This window comes from Aythya marila, assembly GCF_965140915.1.
Source record: "Aythya marila genome assembly, chromosome: 5".
NCBI lineage: Eukaryota > Metazoa > Chordata > Aves > Anseriformes > Anatidae > Aythya > Aythya marila.
The window spans coordinates 6586581-6599505 of NC_139046.1; the positions used below are offsets into that span (position 1 = coordinate 6586581).

Genomic DNA, 12925 nt, shown 5'->3' on the forward strand with positions numbered 1-12925 from the left:
TGGCCGGTGCACAAGGCAAACACTGAAACGTGCGCGCTGCAATCGCTCTGTTGAATAAAGCTGGTAATCTGCCTTCCCCCGAGCCGTGCGACTCTGCAGGAGTGTGGGTGTGCGCGCGTATGGGATAGGAAATCAGCGCTACTACTCGAAACGATGCTGTGGTTTTAATAGCCTCCCTTCAGCTCTCCTCCCAGGCTGACAAGAGCTGAGTGAGGAAATAACGCGCAGTTTTAAAGGGCAGGGATCAAGGCAGCGATCGCGCTCTAGCTGAGGAAACTTCCGGATATTCAGGGAGCAAGCTGTATTTTTGCAGCGTTTGTTCTGGGAGGATTGCAGCCATACCACCGAGAGACCGAAGCAAATTTCCTTAATGTTTGATTTCACTTTCCTGACGCTCGAGAGGGTGTCTAGGCAGCGAGGTCAGAGTCAGAGCGCTGGATGTGACACCAGAGCTCTGCTTGCCCTGCTAGCGAGCCCCGCGGGGCTCCTGAGATAGCGCTCCCCTCTCTTGCAGCCCAGCTTCGTGCCGCGTACGTCCCGGCTTTGCCACCTGAGCCATTTGTGTTTCTCCTTGCTCCCCCGTGGCAGGTACCGTTCAGCAGTGCCGTGCTGCCAGAAATGCTCGCTGAGCCCGTGCGAGGAGGAAATCTCACCGGAGCTGCTGGCGTTACCCCAGAAAGACCCTCTGCAGACTGACTCCACGGCCTCAGGTAACCACCAAGTTTGCAGACTCCAGCCGGTCGGGCTTGCCTTCGGGGTGAGGGGAATGGTTTGGATGAATGCTCACAGGAGATCGAGCTGGGGATGGGGTTTTATTCTTTGCTGCATGTGGCCTGAGCTTTAGCCAGCCCCTTAGTCAGAGGGGTGCAGGCAGCGGGACTGCAAGGACAGGGAGAGGAGAAGTCCCCCGGTTTTCCTGCACTCGTCAGAGCTATTCGGATGCTTGTGCCTTGCCCAGAAATGAGTTAGGGAGCTCTGCAAAGCAATCAGCAAACTAAAAGGAAGGCAGGTTTAACGTGCAAAGCCAGCAGCTCCCGCCAGCAGACAGCAGCAAGGCTTTTACCTGCCCACAGGTGAATTAAAGGGGCTTTCTCTGCCTGAGCAAGGAGTAGGAAATCTGTCCCTGTTTGGAAGAGCTGCAATCGATCGGCAGTCTGTGTGAAATCCTGGGGCTGGCATGTGTTTTCGATCCACATGTTCGCCTGCCTGTGGCTTGGTAGCTTTGAGTTATCAACCGGAAAGCCCCCGGTGGGACCAGCTGCTTGTCCTGCCAGTGGCGGAGGAGAAACGCAGCGGCATGGCACGCGAAATCAGAGCAGGGTTTCAGCCGAGCTCTCCTTAATTGCGAGCGCTGCTAAGGTTAGAGACGGGGGAATTTATCACTGCAGTTTGACGGCGGTTGCAAGGACGTTACGGTATTTCCAGCCATGTCAAAGTCACAGCTCCTGCTGGTAATAAATGCCCGGTTCTGCGTGCTCAGAAGCCTCCCTCGGGTTTTCTATTTGTGCGTGCGAGAGATGCTCAGAAACGGTTTCCACCTCGCACATTGATCATCTTCTCCCGTGTTAGGAAACCCCGCAGGGCACGGGCACATTTTACCAACCACCTTCCACGTGCAGTGTCGGCAGCTCTGGCTCGGCCAGCGAGCCCCTCTACTTGCCCCCTGCAGACATCTGCATCGACGTGCTGATAGTAGCAGCTCCTACAGCCCTGACACTGCAGCACCATGAGGCAGGGATGGGTTTTCCTCCAAGGAAAGGAGGAGATACTGTGTAGAAGCTCTCCCCAGCTCTCGCATACAATGTCTGGGGCAGAGCTGGGTTTGACAGGTCCCTCTCCCTTGCCCCAGGTGGGGAGGCACGAGCTTTGCCTTCTCCTGGCTGTTTGTTTTCATTCATTAAGCCCCACTTTGCCCCCTCTCCCGTTTGACTTGCAGCCCTCTCGAAATCACCCAGCACTAATTCATACCGCAGAGGGGCTCCAGTCGCTGGGTGATGGGGGAGCCCGGGGCCAGATGAAGACAATTTCTTGCAATTTGCAGCTAGACCACGAAGTTGCCGTGTTATAAATCGATTTCCATTTCAATTTAGATAAGATAGCCCTCTGCCCAAACACGCCTAATAACTCTGCGGGTCCACGCAGCGCTGTAATTATTCCCAGAGAAATGAATAGGAACGGGCAGATTTTTGCTCTTTTTTTTTTTTTTTTTTTGAAAGCGCAATTAAAGGCCTCGCGAAGCTGCGCTGGAGTGATGCAGGCTGGAGAGACGGAGGCGTCTATTCCCTCGCTGCCGCGCGTGGGATTTATGCTCCGAACTTCCATTAGTGCTAATGGCAGCCGGAGCCGCCGCGCTCCTGTGTGCCGCGCATGCCGAGCAGGCGGCGGTGGCGGGCGGGTGGCGGGGGGCTCAACGCGCTTCCCGAGGTCTGTTCCAGGCTGGGAGGACAAATATCAGGCTCAGGACCCACCGGTTAGCCCCTGGAGGGGGAAACTTGGCTCTGTGCCGTTGTGGTGTGGCGCTGAAGAAATGTAATGTGATTAAGATGTATCTGTCTCCGAGCTTGAGTGAGGCGGAGGCAGTGACTCATACCACCTTGCTGTAACTGTCAAAACACTTGGCTGGCGAGAATAGCCTTCTACACAAAAAGCACTGATTCAATATGTTTATATTTAAACAAAACGCTGAGGGGCTGATTCACTGCGGCATTACTACCGCCGTGCGTGCCTGCAGCTCCGGCCAAGCAGCCCCGAGGCACGCACAGAGGCCGTCCGCTCTGACTTTCAGAGAAGGATTAGAGCAAGGCTGGCAGCTCGCGAGCCTCCTGCCCTGGAGTTTCTGGGCTTTGCCAGCAGCGAGCATCGCGGTGAGCAGCTTGTGTCTGCTTTGCTCTCTGTGTCTTTTGAGTGGCTTTGCGCTTTCAAGTGGGAACGCGTCCTCTTAACATCAGCCTCGCAGCCCAGAGGTGCGTTTGGTGTTCAGCTGCTGGTTGCTGCCCTTCCTTGCTCCTAAAGCAAGTGCTGGGGGTTGTGATAGCTCCACTGCTTTGCCTGATGTTGTGAGGTCTTTGGAAACTGACTGCGGTTCACACCCGAGGGCTACGTCCTGAGCTGGTGCTGTCCGTACCCTGCAGACTTGGCAGGCAGAGGGCTGGTGCCAGCTGGATGCTCGCCCAACCCACTGCCAGGACGGTGATTTGCATCCCTCTCAGGACACAATCCTCTCCCTCTGAGAGCAGCCCGGGGACCAGTGGGGACAGGGCAGCGTGGTGGGGACAGCTGCAGGCTCTCCTGCACCGTGGCTCACCCTCATGCAAGACAATTATGTCTGGAAGGGGCCTGGGTCCCAGGAAACTGCATCTGCCACAGCCACTCCAAGCTGTTTGCCAGTTTTTCTTCAGGACCACGCATGCGAGGGGCAATGACTGTCCCACTGTCACCCTCCATCTCTGGGGGAAGAGACATTCCTGCTGCCAGTGACAGCAAAGGAGAGGTTTGCATGGAGCTGAAGGAGACCGAGGGCTCTGCACAGAGCAGCAGCGATGCTCTGCATGCTGTGCTTGTCTATCCTGCCTCTGCTCATTTTGTGCTTGCAGAGCACACAGGCAGAGCTGGGTCTGTGCTTCTGCCTTTTCGCTGAAAACCACCAGGGAGCGAGTTTTAGCATTTAGAAGCCCGGTTTGAAGGAGAACAACGAGCCCCTGGTTGGCTCATCAGCCTGTACGCTGAGTTTGGCTCCTTTCCCATCCCTGATGGCCCGGGTGGCCATGGGAACGCCACTTCGTCTTTCATACCTCTGTCCTCAGAGTAGTCTGAGGAAAAACGTAATGTTCTCCTACCCCACAGCGCAGGGAGGGTAAATGCTTTGGGACTGCACTCAGAAAACACAGAGAGGGGCTTTAACCTAGGAGAATCTACTACCAGAGTAGTTAAGTGCTCAGGGTGCCCGGTCTCCAGCGTAATTCAAATACTAGGATAAAACCTGCCAGCACCGAAGGCTGCTGCACGTGTGTTTGAATGAGTGTTTGTGGCTGCCCAGAGATTACTGCAGCTGTGTCCTGGTGCAGGGAGCATCTCTGGTGTGTGCAGTGGGTCCAGTGTGACTAAAACACGGCGTTGTCCTGTTGCAAGGGTGGCAGACCCCTTCTGATACGTCTGTGGTGGGAACGGTGCTGCTTTGTGGGATCCACGTCAGGCCAGTCCCAGGGCTGGGGGACTTGGCTCCAAATCAGGTGCTAAGCCATCAGTCAAGGGTTTTCTGCCCCGGTTTGTAATGTTCTTTTACAGCAAACATCCATCCTTGCTGACTTGAAATTCAGGGAGAAAACACAAGAAGAACCTCCTGTGGGGGGGTCTGTCCTCTGTGGCCACCTCTGTGGGGTTTTGGTGCAGAGGGAGGATGGCGGAGCACATCGCCTCCTCCCCTGCAAGACCTGCACCAATATCCTTTCCCTCCCACCTGCAGCGAGGACTCCAGGAGCTCCCCAAGCCCACCCTGTACGATGAGGTCTGGTTTGGCTGCCATGCTATGCGGTAGAGATGCGGCCCAGAACCAAACCCTTTATTGCCTCAGAAAGCCGGGTTTTACATGCCCCTGTAAAGGATCTCAGCGTGGGAAAGAAATGTATGCCCTAAGACCTGAGTGCCTCCAGATCCTAACTTTTGGGGACTGCCTTTAAAATCCACCACAGCAAGATCTCAAAAATGTGCCCATTTAAACGCAAACCACGGCAATCAGAGCGGGTTTTGGTGCCCCACAGGCACACGCCTCCCGGGATCGCGTCACGAACCGGGCACCACAACCGGGCCCTGGTTCTCCCGGGGGTCCTGAGCTGCCCAGCACCAGATTTATGGTCTCGACGAGGTGCTTTAACCCCACATCTCCCCCCCGGAGGAGCACAGCTGGGAGCAGGGCGAGCAGAAAGCCCCGACCCCAAAGGGGGGGCACCGAGCCCAGGCCCCCGAACCCCCCACACTGCGGTAACCGCCGCAGCTCCACCGGCCGGGCCCGGCGGCTCCTCCGGGCCAACACCACCCCCTAGCGGGGCCGTGCCGTGACAGGGGGGCCTCAGGAGCTGCCTGGGTAATGGTGACCCCCAGCCGGCCTCTCCCCTCCCCAGAGACCCCCCTCTGTAACGAGGGGACCCTTCTGCAGCCCCCCGAGCCCCCCAGCTACGCCCCATTAGCCCGCGGGGGCAGCGCTGCCAGGGCAGGGTCTGCGGGGCTGGAGGGCTGCAGGCTTGGAGACCCCCCCTCAGGTTTTGCCTTTGGGGTGTGGAGAGGGGGCTGTGGGGTCGGGGGGAGCGCGGTGCCGTCTCTGGACCCCCTGTGCTGCCACAGGCATGGCGGCAGCGTGACCGAGCCTCTTCTCCTTCTTGTTTTGCGCAGAGCTGATCTCATCGGGGCCTACCAAACACATTAACGACGTCGAAAGTAGCCTACTTTAAGAGGAAATATGCAGAAGAAGAACATTTACATCAAGATTGCCATGAGTATTGTCCAAAAGTGAGTAGCTTTCTCCTTCCAGCTCCCGTCCTCCCTCGGTGTCATTCCTCCGTACTAAAGACCCCTTTGATGCTCTTTGCTCCCCAGCACCTGATACTACCCGAGGACCGGACTTGTATTCTAAAACTTTCTCTCCAGAAACTCCGATTCCTGGAAGACCCTGAAGCCTACCTCCGTAGGTCTGTATTAATTAACAATCTGTTGAGGAAGATTCACCTAGAGACAGAGAGGGAGAGCTATGAATACTTTAAGGAGGCTCCGTGTTATAGGACTGCTTACTCTGACGCACGAAAACGGCTGAAGTTTATGGTACACGAGTGCTGTTCCCAGTCGCTCTATTATGAAGAGCTGCATTCGTATCGTATCGTGCCTTATTCTGCAGAGAACGCCGTTTACGGAATGGGCTACACAAGCAGCCACTTGGAGCAAAATTCTCAACTGCTTATTTATAAAATGAATTAAAGTAGCTGTTAGACCCACCTATGTTTGTTTCTGAATGCTTGAACTGCTTATTGAGGTGTTGAGATGAGGCAGTAATTGCAGAGATACTTAATGATCAAGCCGGGTGCGGTAGGAGCTGAGCGGGTGGCACTTTGAAACCCACTCGGCAGCCCCGGTGTTAACCCCGTGGCTATGAAGTACCTTGGCACACACACAGAGCTGGTGCAATACACAGGTCCTTACCCGCCGAGGCTGTGTGCAGCGTGTTGTGTAGAAGCAAAGCCGCATTTGAGTTCTCTGTGTGTAGATACAGACATTGAAAATCACTTTGCAGTTAAATTCTGCCATCCCTGGCGGAAGGGGAGCCCCCAAAGTATCAGAATAGTCTAACAGTGAGGAGTAAAAAGCAAGTTATTTACATAAAGGCATAGATAGAAAGTTTCTTTGAGGAAATGTTTGGAATATGAAGGAGTCAGTGCCAAAGGAAACAGCCTTTTGCTTAGGATTTTCAGAGACTAACTCGCCTGCTACTTACAAGACACTCTATACTGAGATCTACAAGGTTTTTTTTTTTTTTTTAGAATAATTGCATTCACCTTTTTACATATTATTATCTCTTAGCTGGTATCTATTTTGCTATTTTAATGCAGAACAGAATGACTCACAGGAAAAATTGTTTCTTCAGCCCGCCATCAGTGTTTCCTTAGCTTCATTTGATTCTTCCCCTAGTTGTTTCCCTGATACTTTTCTGCATGCTAATTTGCTGTTTGGCCGGAGGTTCACATTGGTGCTAGGGAATAGACAGTCATTTATTTTTACGTGGAATAAACAAGGCAGAAAAACAACCATAACTCCTATCGATAGAGAATGAATGTACGTGACAGATGCTAGTAAAGCCTCAGAGATTCTCCTGATGAAGCTACTCAGCATTCGTAATAGTGTTTCAGGTCAAGTGAAATGTCTAATTTCAATCTGGGAATTAACCTTAGGATGTGTAAATATATATTTCGCAAGCTATGAAATGACATGAGAGGCGTTCAGCAAATCGATGACTACAAGTGGAAAGTTTTATAGCTGCCAAAGCTATATCATGAAAATACCAAAGAGTAATATAAGGGAAAAGATGATGCTCCAGCAATGGGGTCAAAAGCAAAGATTGCACTATAACCTGTGGAAATGTGATTGATGAGTCTGTAAATTATCAGTTACTGATACACCTGCTGTTCACCGGAGGGTGGCTCGCAACCCAGAATCACTGAACAAATACGCAAAATGGGCCAAAGCCTGTCCTAGAGGGCTGTTGGTTTCCAGTGAAGAAATTGGCTTTGCCTGGCTGGCTATCACCCCCGCAGCTTTAAAGCAAAGTAGGTAACAGCACACACTCAGCTGGAGGCAGATATGTATCTAAGAACCTGATTTTTTTTATTTTTATTATTATTTTGAAAGGCTTGTCTCATGCAGGTCTGGCCGATGCTATTTCTGAGGCATTATGGAGTACGAACAAATACCATTGCTCGACAGGGATGTGTTTAGTGTAGGATTCCTCCTGTAACCCTGCCCGGAGCATCTTAGTTGTGTGTGTTGCACATATCATCACAGCTGTCAGGCACGTGTTCATAGCGCAGGAAAGAAGGATAGGAAGGCAAGAGCAGAAGGTGTGAAGAGCAAAGTCAACTCCTACATCAGCAATTGGAAGCAGGACAGGTTTAGGGGATAGAAAGGAGCAGTTAAACACAACTTTTTAATGAGAAAAAAATGCAACAGCTTATTTCAAAACGAGGATAACCAGCAAACTGGGGAACACGAACAGCACAGGTATTGCAGTGAGGCTGGAAAAACAGGGCAGTGCTGGTTTTGGGAGGTTGTTACGAATGTTCAGGCTGTGAGAAGCAGCTTTTGTTTTTGTGTTGAGGCAGGGTGTATTTCTTTGCCTCTTCCAAAAGGTGTCGTCAGCCCCTTGCTGTGCAGCACAGGGGGCTATGCCTCCCTCCCAAAAAACTCATGCTGGGCCCTGTTCAGGGAGTCTCCAGCTACGAGGGTCTGTGTCCAGCTCGACAGGGGCCAGCTGAGAGAGGCTGGATAATTGCTAATTGCCAGCTGGGTGCAGCAGCCCTGGTACCACAAGCAGAAGCTGGAAGCCAACCCCATGCTGCACAGGAGGGGGCTGGTGGGTGCCATGAGAGGTGCTGTGAGTCTCTGGGGAGCTCCTGGCCCCTGGGATCCTCCTGGGGACACAGAGGCCAGGCCTGCTGGGTGTTACAGGGCAACTATTCCTCTTGTCTGGTGTTTCAAAATACGTAACTTGCTGCTCTGAAGTGATGCAACTTATACACTTCCTTGTTCTTTGTGTGCTTCTGCCTGAACTCATAATGATCTAGCTACTACGTGAAATGCTAAAATGCTTTTGTTTTACCTCTGACTTAATTTATTATATTCATACGATAGTCCTGGCCTGAAAAACAAACTTTTTACATAAAAATTGTTGCAATGGAGTAAAAAAGCTCAGTAGGGTTAAAGCCTTTAAACCTCACCTGAAAAAAAACAGCAGTGCCCCTGTCAGATTCAGCTCTGAATGCTGATTTCCTTGCCCACTGAAAGGGGCAGGTACTTTCTTGCCTAGGGAAAGCTTCTCTGATAACGTGCTGTCTACTGAACAGGTACAACAGATGCAGATCTGGATCAGATAACAAAACTGCTTGGGCTACCCATGAAAGAGGGTAATGTTTTACTCGTGTTTCTCTCACGTGTTGTTTTCTTGAACAAAATACATTGTCTGATTTTTAATTTTATTTATTTCTACTTGCTCTAGGAGCTGTTAAAAGAGATAATTTATTTCTAGAAAACTCTGGTTGACTTTTTGATATGAAATTGAGTTAAAGGTCCACAATTCTAACTTATTTTGAGTCTACACAAGTTTTTGTTGCCTTCTGCTTCACCCGGTGATTTGTGCTGTTGAAAAGTGGTTCTGAAACATTCAACTTCAGTGCTTAAGAAACATAATTTTCGGAGTGATAAAGAAGTAGAAAGGTGCAGTAACATTGCAAGTTGCTCCCGAAATATTTAATTTGACACTTTTTTGAATTATGTGCTGATTTTATCATTTAGTTGCCAAGCTACCAGGTACCGGCGTTTTTAATACAGCTTCCTACAGTGATTTTCCTGTTCTGGGGTTTGTAGCTGCAATTCAGCTCTTCTAGCTTCTGATGTGTGAATCTGTCTGTAGGTGGTCAAATTTCGGTGATAGATATATTTATATATTCTACTATGACTGCGGTAGGAGCTCCCACACACGGGCTATGTTTGCACTGGATGTAAAGAAAAGTCCTTCCTTCCCTTCGACTCAGTTGCCTTGGAGATAGCGCGTTCATCAGAGACGATGCGGGGCGACGCAGACAGAGCTGGTAACAGAGAGCTGGTAACTTTGCCAAGGACTGGCTTAGGACAACCCCTTGTCATCTCGGAACAGCAGCACACCTGGCTGTAAGTAGCGTTTCAAAGAGTTTCAAAGAGCTTTCTCTGTGCCGCTTTCCCCAACCTGGCTGGGAATGCCGGACCCGAGCAGCGCCGGTGCCGCCCGGAGCAGCAGCAGCTGTGGCAGGAGGCAGCCTGGCCCAGCAGGAAATCAGCTTTGGTGCAGACATCCCAGGATATTAGGCCCTTGATCCTGCAAACACTTCGGGTCTTGCCCGAGTGTCTCGGCGCGCATCCTCTGGCTGCAGCCAGGGAGGCTCCTCGTGTGCTCAACGCTCAGCATGTGTACGGGCGAGCGGGGCTGGGGCTGCCCTGCACCACAGACGTGCTCCTCAGTTGCCTAATTATCAGTGAAAAGTGATTATAGAGCTGCCGCTTGAGTTCTTGGATACGTTTATATTGCACTGTAAATGGAACTTTTGTTTTCGATGAATGTGTTGAGTATACATACGGACTATCGTGCCTTAAAGTCCCATCCTCATACGAGCCTTTGTACATGTCCTGTAAAAACCGCAGCCCGTGTTTAGCTGATAACTCTGTGCACTCCATGCAGATCTGGCTCCATACTCAGCAGGGCCTTGGGAAGCACGACCCTGACCCCAAAGTTTGCCATGAACACAGAGGGCGTTTGGCAATTCCCTCTTCTCGTCTTTTTTTTTTTTTTTAGACTGCATTCCTCCTCGTGGTTCACGAATTTTCTCCTTTTCCAGTTTCTGCCATAACCGGGTTCTGCGTTACCTGCAATGCCAGCGCCCCTCCCGCGAACTCAAAAAGTTGTAAAAAAAAAAAAAAAAAAAAAAAAAAAGTTGTCTCCAGCTTTTCAATGCCATCTGTACAGCGCTCTCTCAGCAGGGAATCAGAAATGCAGATAATGATGTTGTCAAGTATATCGTCGTATATTTGACATGGTTAACAAAGCAGGAAAGGGAACACCTATTTCTGCTAGAATGCATGAGCCTGCATTATGGTAAATACATGGTGATTATACACCACTTAATTGGAATAATACCGACTGGTTCTATGATTAAAAATGGCTTTTTAATGTTTAAAATTACTTGGGACCTGACTAAAGGTTTTTATGAAATTGTTTTCTAAAGTGAATAGTAGAAAAATGTAAATGTATTTTAAATATACATATAATGTGCATGTTATTAATAAAGATCTATTTCTATTGAATCAGATGGGCTCTCATTGAATATATGCTCTTTGGTTTACAGGAAAACATGCAGAATTACTAAAGAACTAACACCATTCTAACACCGTCAACACCCTGAAAGTTTTTAAACCTACATATGCCTTGAGGGACCTGCATGCCAGCTTGCCCATGGGCTGGAGAGACCCTTCTCATTATCTTTATTTACTTTATTTAAAAATGTGCAAGGACCCATTTTTCTAATAACATTCTACAGGATGCTGACTGCTGCTGAAGAAGGGTCAAAGATAAGATAGGCAGCTATTGGAGCAGTTCAGGAATAAGGGCTTTTTTAACTAAAAATCCTGATTATAAAGGAAAGATCCCCTCTCCCTCGTCCTCCCAGATTTTCTTTGGGATTTTCTTTTCCCCTGAAGAAGCTGAAACAAAATTCTGGAACTATTTTAGTGTTACTGATAAGGAGAAATGTTTATAAAAGGATGAACTTTCCTCCTGTGCAGGATGGGAGCCTGCGAGGAGCCCCTCGAAGCAGCTGCAGGGCTGGGTGCTTCAGCCAGGGCTTGGGTACCGTTGGGGGCTGGCATTTTTTTGGGACCTGAGCATTGCAACCACTGGCCTTAGGCACAGCTGTAAATCATCCTCCTGCTCCAGCTGTGCTGCCTGAGGAGCCAGCAGCTACAGCTGCGTGTTGTCAGCCTGGTGACTGCCCTGAAACCACCTGTGCCGAGCCCCCTGCACTTGTTTGAGCTGGATGCTACCAGAGGGAAGCAGCAACCACCCAGAACATGGGGTTTTCTTTATCATCGTTACATCCAGGGCTCTGTGCATTTCAGGGCTTAATTAATTCAGGCCCTAAGATCAGCAGCTCCATTCCTCAGGCTAGGTGATGCTTTGAGCTCTTGGCTGGGGCCTGCTCCAGAGCATCCTCCTGGTTTTTGGGGCACAGCGGGCCAGTCCTCACTGCCTACAGGCTGCTGTGCTGCTGATGGCTGATTATCCCCAGCTGGGCTGAGTGGTGCCAAATCGCAGCTCTTAGCAGGGCAGGGAGACCGTGCCGAAACAAACTGCTTGGTGGAAATCGTTGCCATTTCGCAGCAAGAAGGGCTGCGTGTAACATCTGCTGGTGGGGAAGAGGAGGGAGGAGAAGACCCTGTAAGGTTCCAGTGTCCCCAGCAGGACAGCTGCTTTCCCCCTCCCTCACTCTCATCTTTTTGTGATGCTGATGGGAGCTATGGGGTTTTTTGGCATGTCCCCAGATGCTGCTGGGGTCACCGGTACTGTACCAGAGAGCATTCCCAAAGGAGGCTGCGCCCTGCCCCACGTGGATGGGGTTTATCCCAAATTCAGCAGCACAGAGAGGGGCTGCAGTCCCCTGTTGATAATAGGGCCAGAGTGGTCTCAGCTCCACAACCTTCCCCCAGAGCCTCTGTGTGATCCAGGCACAGGTGGAAAAATGTGTAATTTCAGAGGAAAGCCATATCATGATCATGTCAATGCTGAGACCGCCAAGGGGGATGCAGTCAGGACAGGGACATCAGCTCCTGCCCGGGCAGAGGTGAGGGAAATGCCCGGCCCTGGGTTTGGGGGCGAGCACAACCCCCGTGAGCGCCACGATGACTTAGGTGTCCTGCATGGCACGGTGTGCGTCACTGCAAGTCCTGCGTGGCCAGGTCCAGAGAGCAATACCATTTGCATTAAAAACAAAACAAAACAAAACAAAACAAAACAACAAAAAAAAACAACTTTTAATTTCAGGCTTTTTGCCTGAAGATGGCACTGCTGCTTTGAAGGATGGCAGGAAAGTTGCTGTAATCTCCCTGTGCCAAGCTAGAGCCAGCCTGCTGGCTCCTGCCCCGGTTTGGGGGCAGCCACGGGGGCTGTCAGCCTTGGCTTGAAGGACCCCCAAATCCATGGACAGACAGCCCCAAACCCAGACTGCTTTTGGAGCAAGCTCTTTCTGTTTCCCTAGCTTTTGGACCCAGTGCCCAAACTTTGTTATTTCTTTCCAAGCTCTTTCTCCTTGATTTCTTATGGAGGTATGTTGAATAGGTGATGCTGAACACTGTAACAAAACGCAAGGAGCTGCTCCAATTTATCTACACCTTCATGTGCTAGCAGTAAAAGGCTGGATGGGAACATGCCCCAGGTACATTTTGATGCTCTGCCCAGGCGTTCACATGGTTTAAAACAGGGTGGCCAGAGCCACAGGGACTGAATGAAGATGACTGTCCTGTGCCCTGTCCCCCCACCCTCCTCCTCCTCTCTCTTCTTGAAGGACCTGAAGTAGCAGCAAATAATCCCTGTGCTGTGCAGAAAGGAATTGGTCTATTCTGGGGTAAAAAGCCCCTCGCTGGCCAA

At 50.8% G+C, this 12925-nt stretch overlaps 1 long non-coding RNA gene across 1 annotated transcript; it reads left to right on the forward strand.

The window, feature by feature from the left end:
* On the forward strand, positions 1-5914 carry LOC309878375. The gene is made up of 4 exons (XR_014317529.1): positions 1-63; positions 589-710; positions 5386-5502; positions 5590-5914. It is a non-coding gene; the product is annotated as an uncharacterized lncRNA (long non-coding RNA).
* Positions 5915-12925: the final 7011 nt, after the last annotated feature.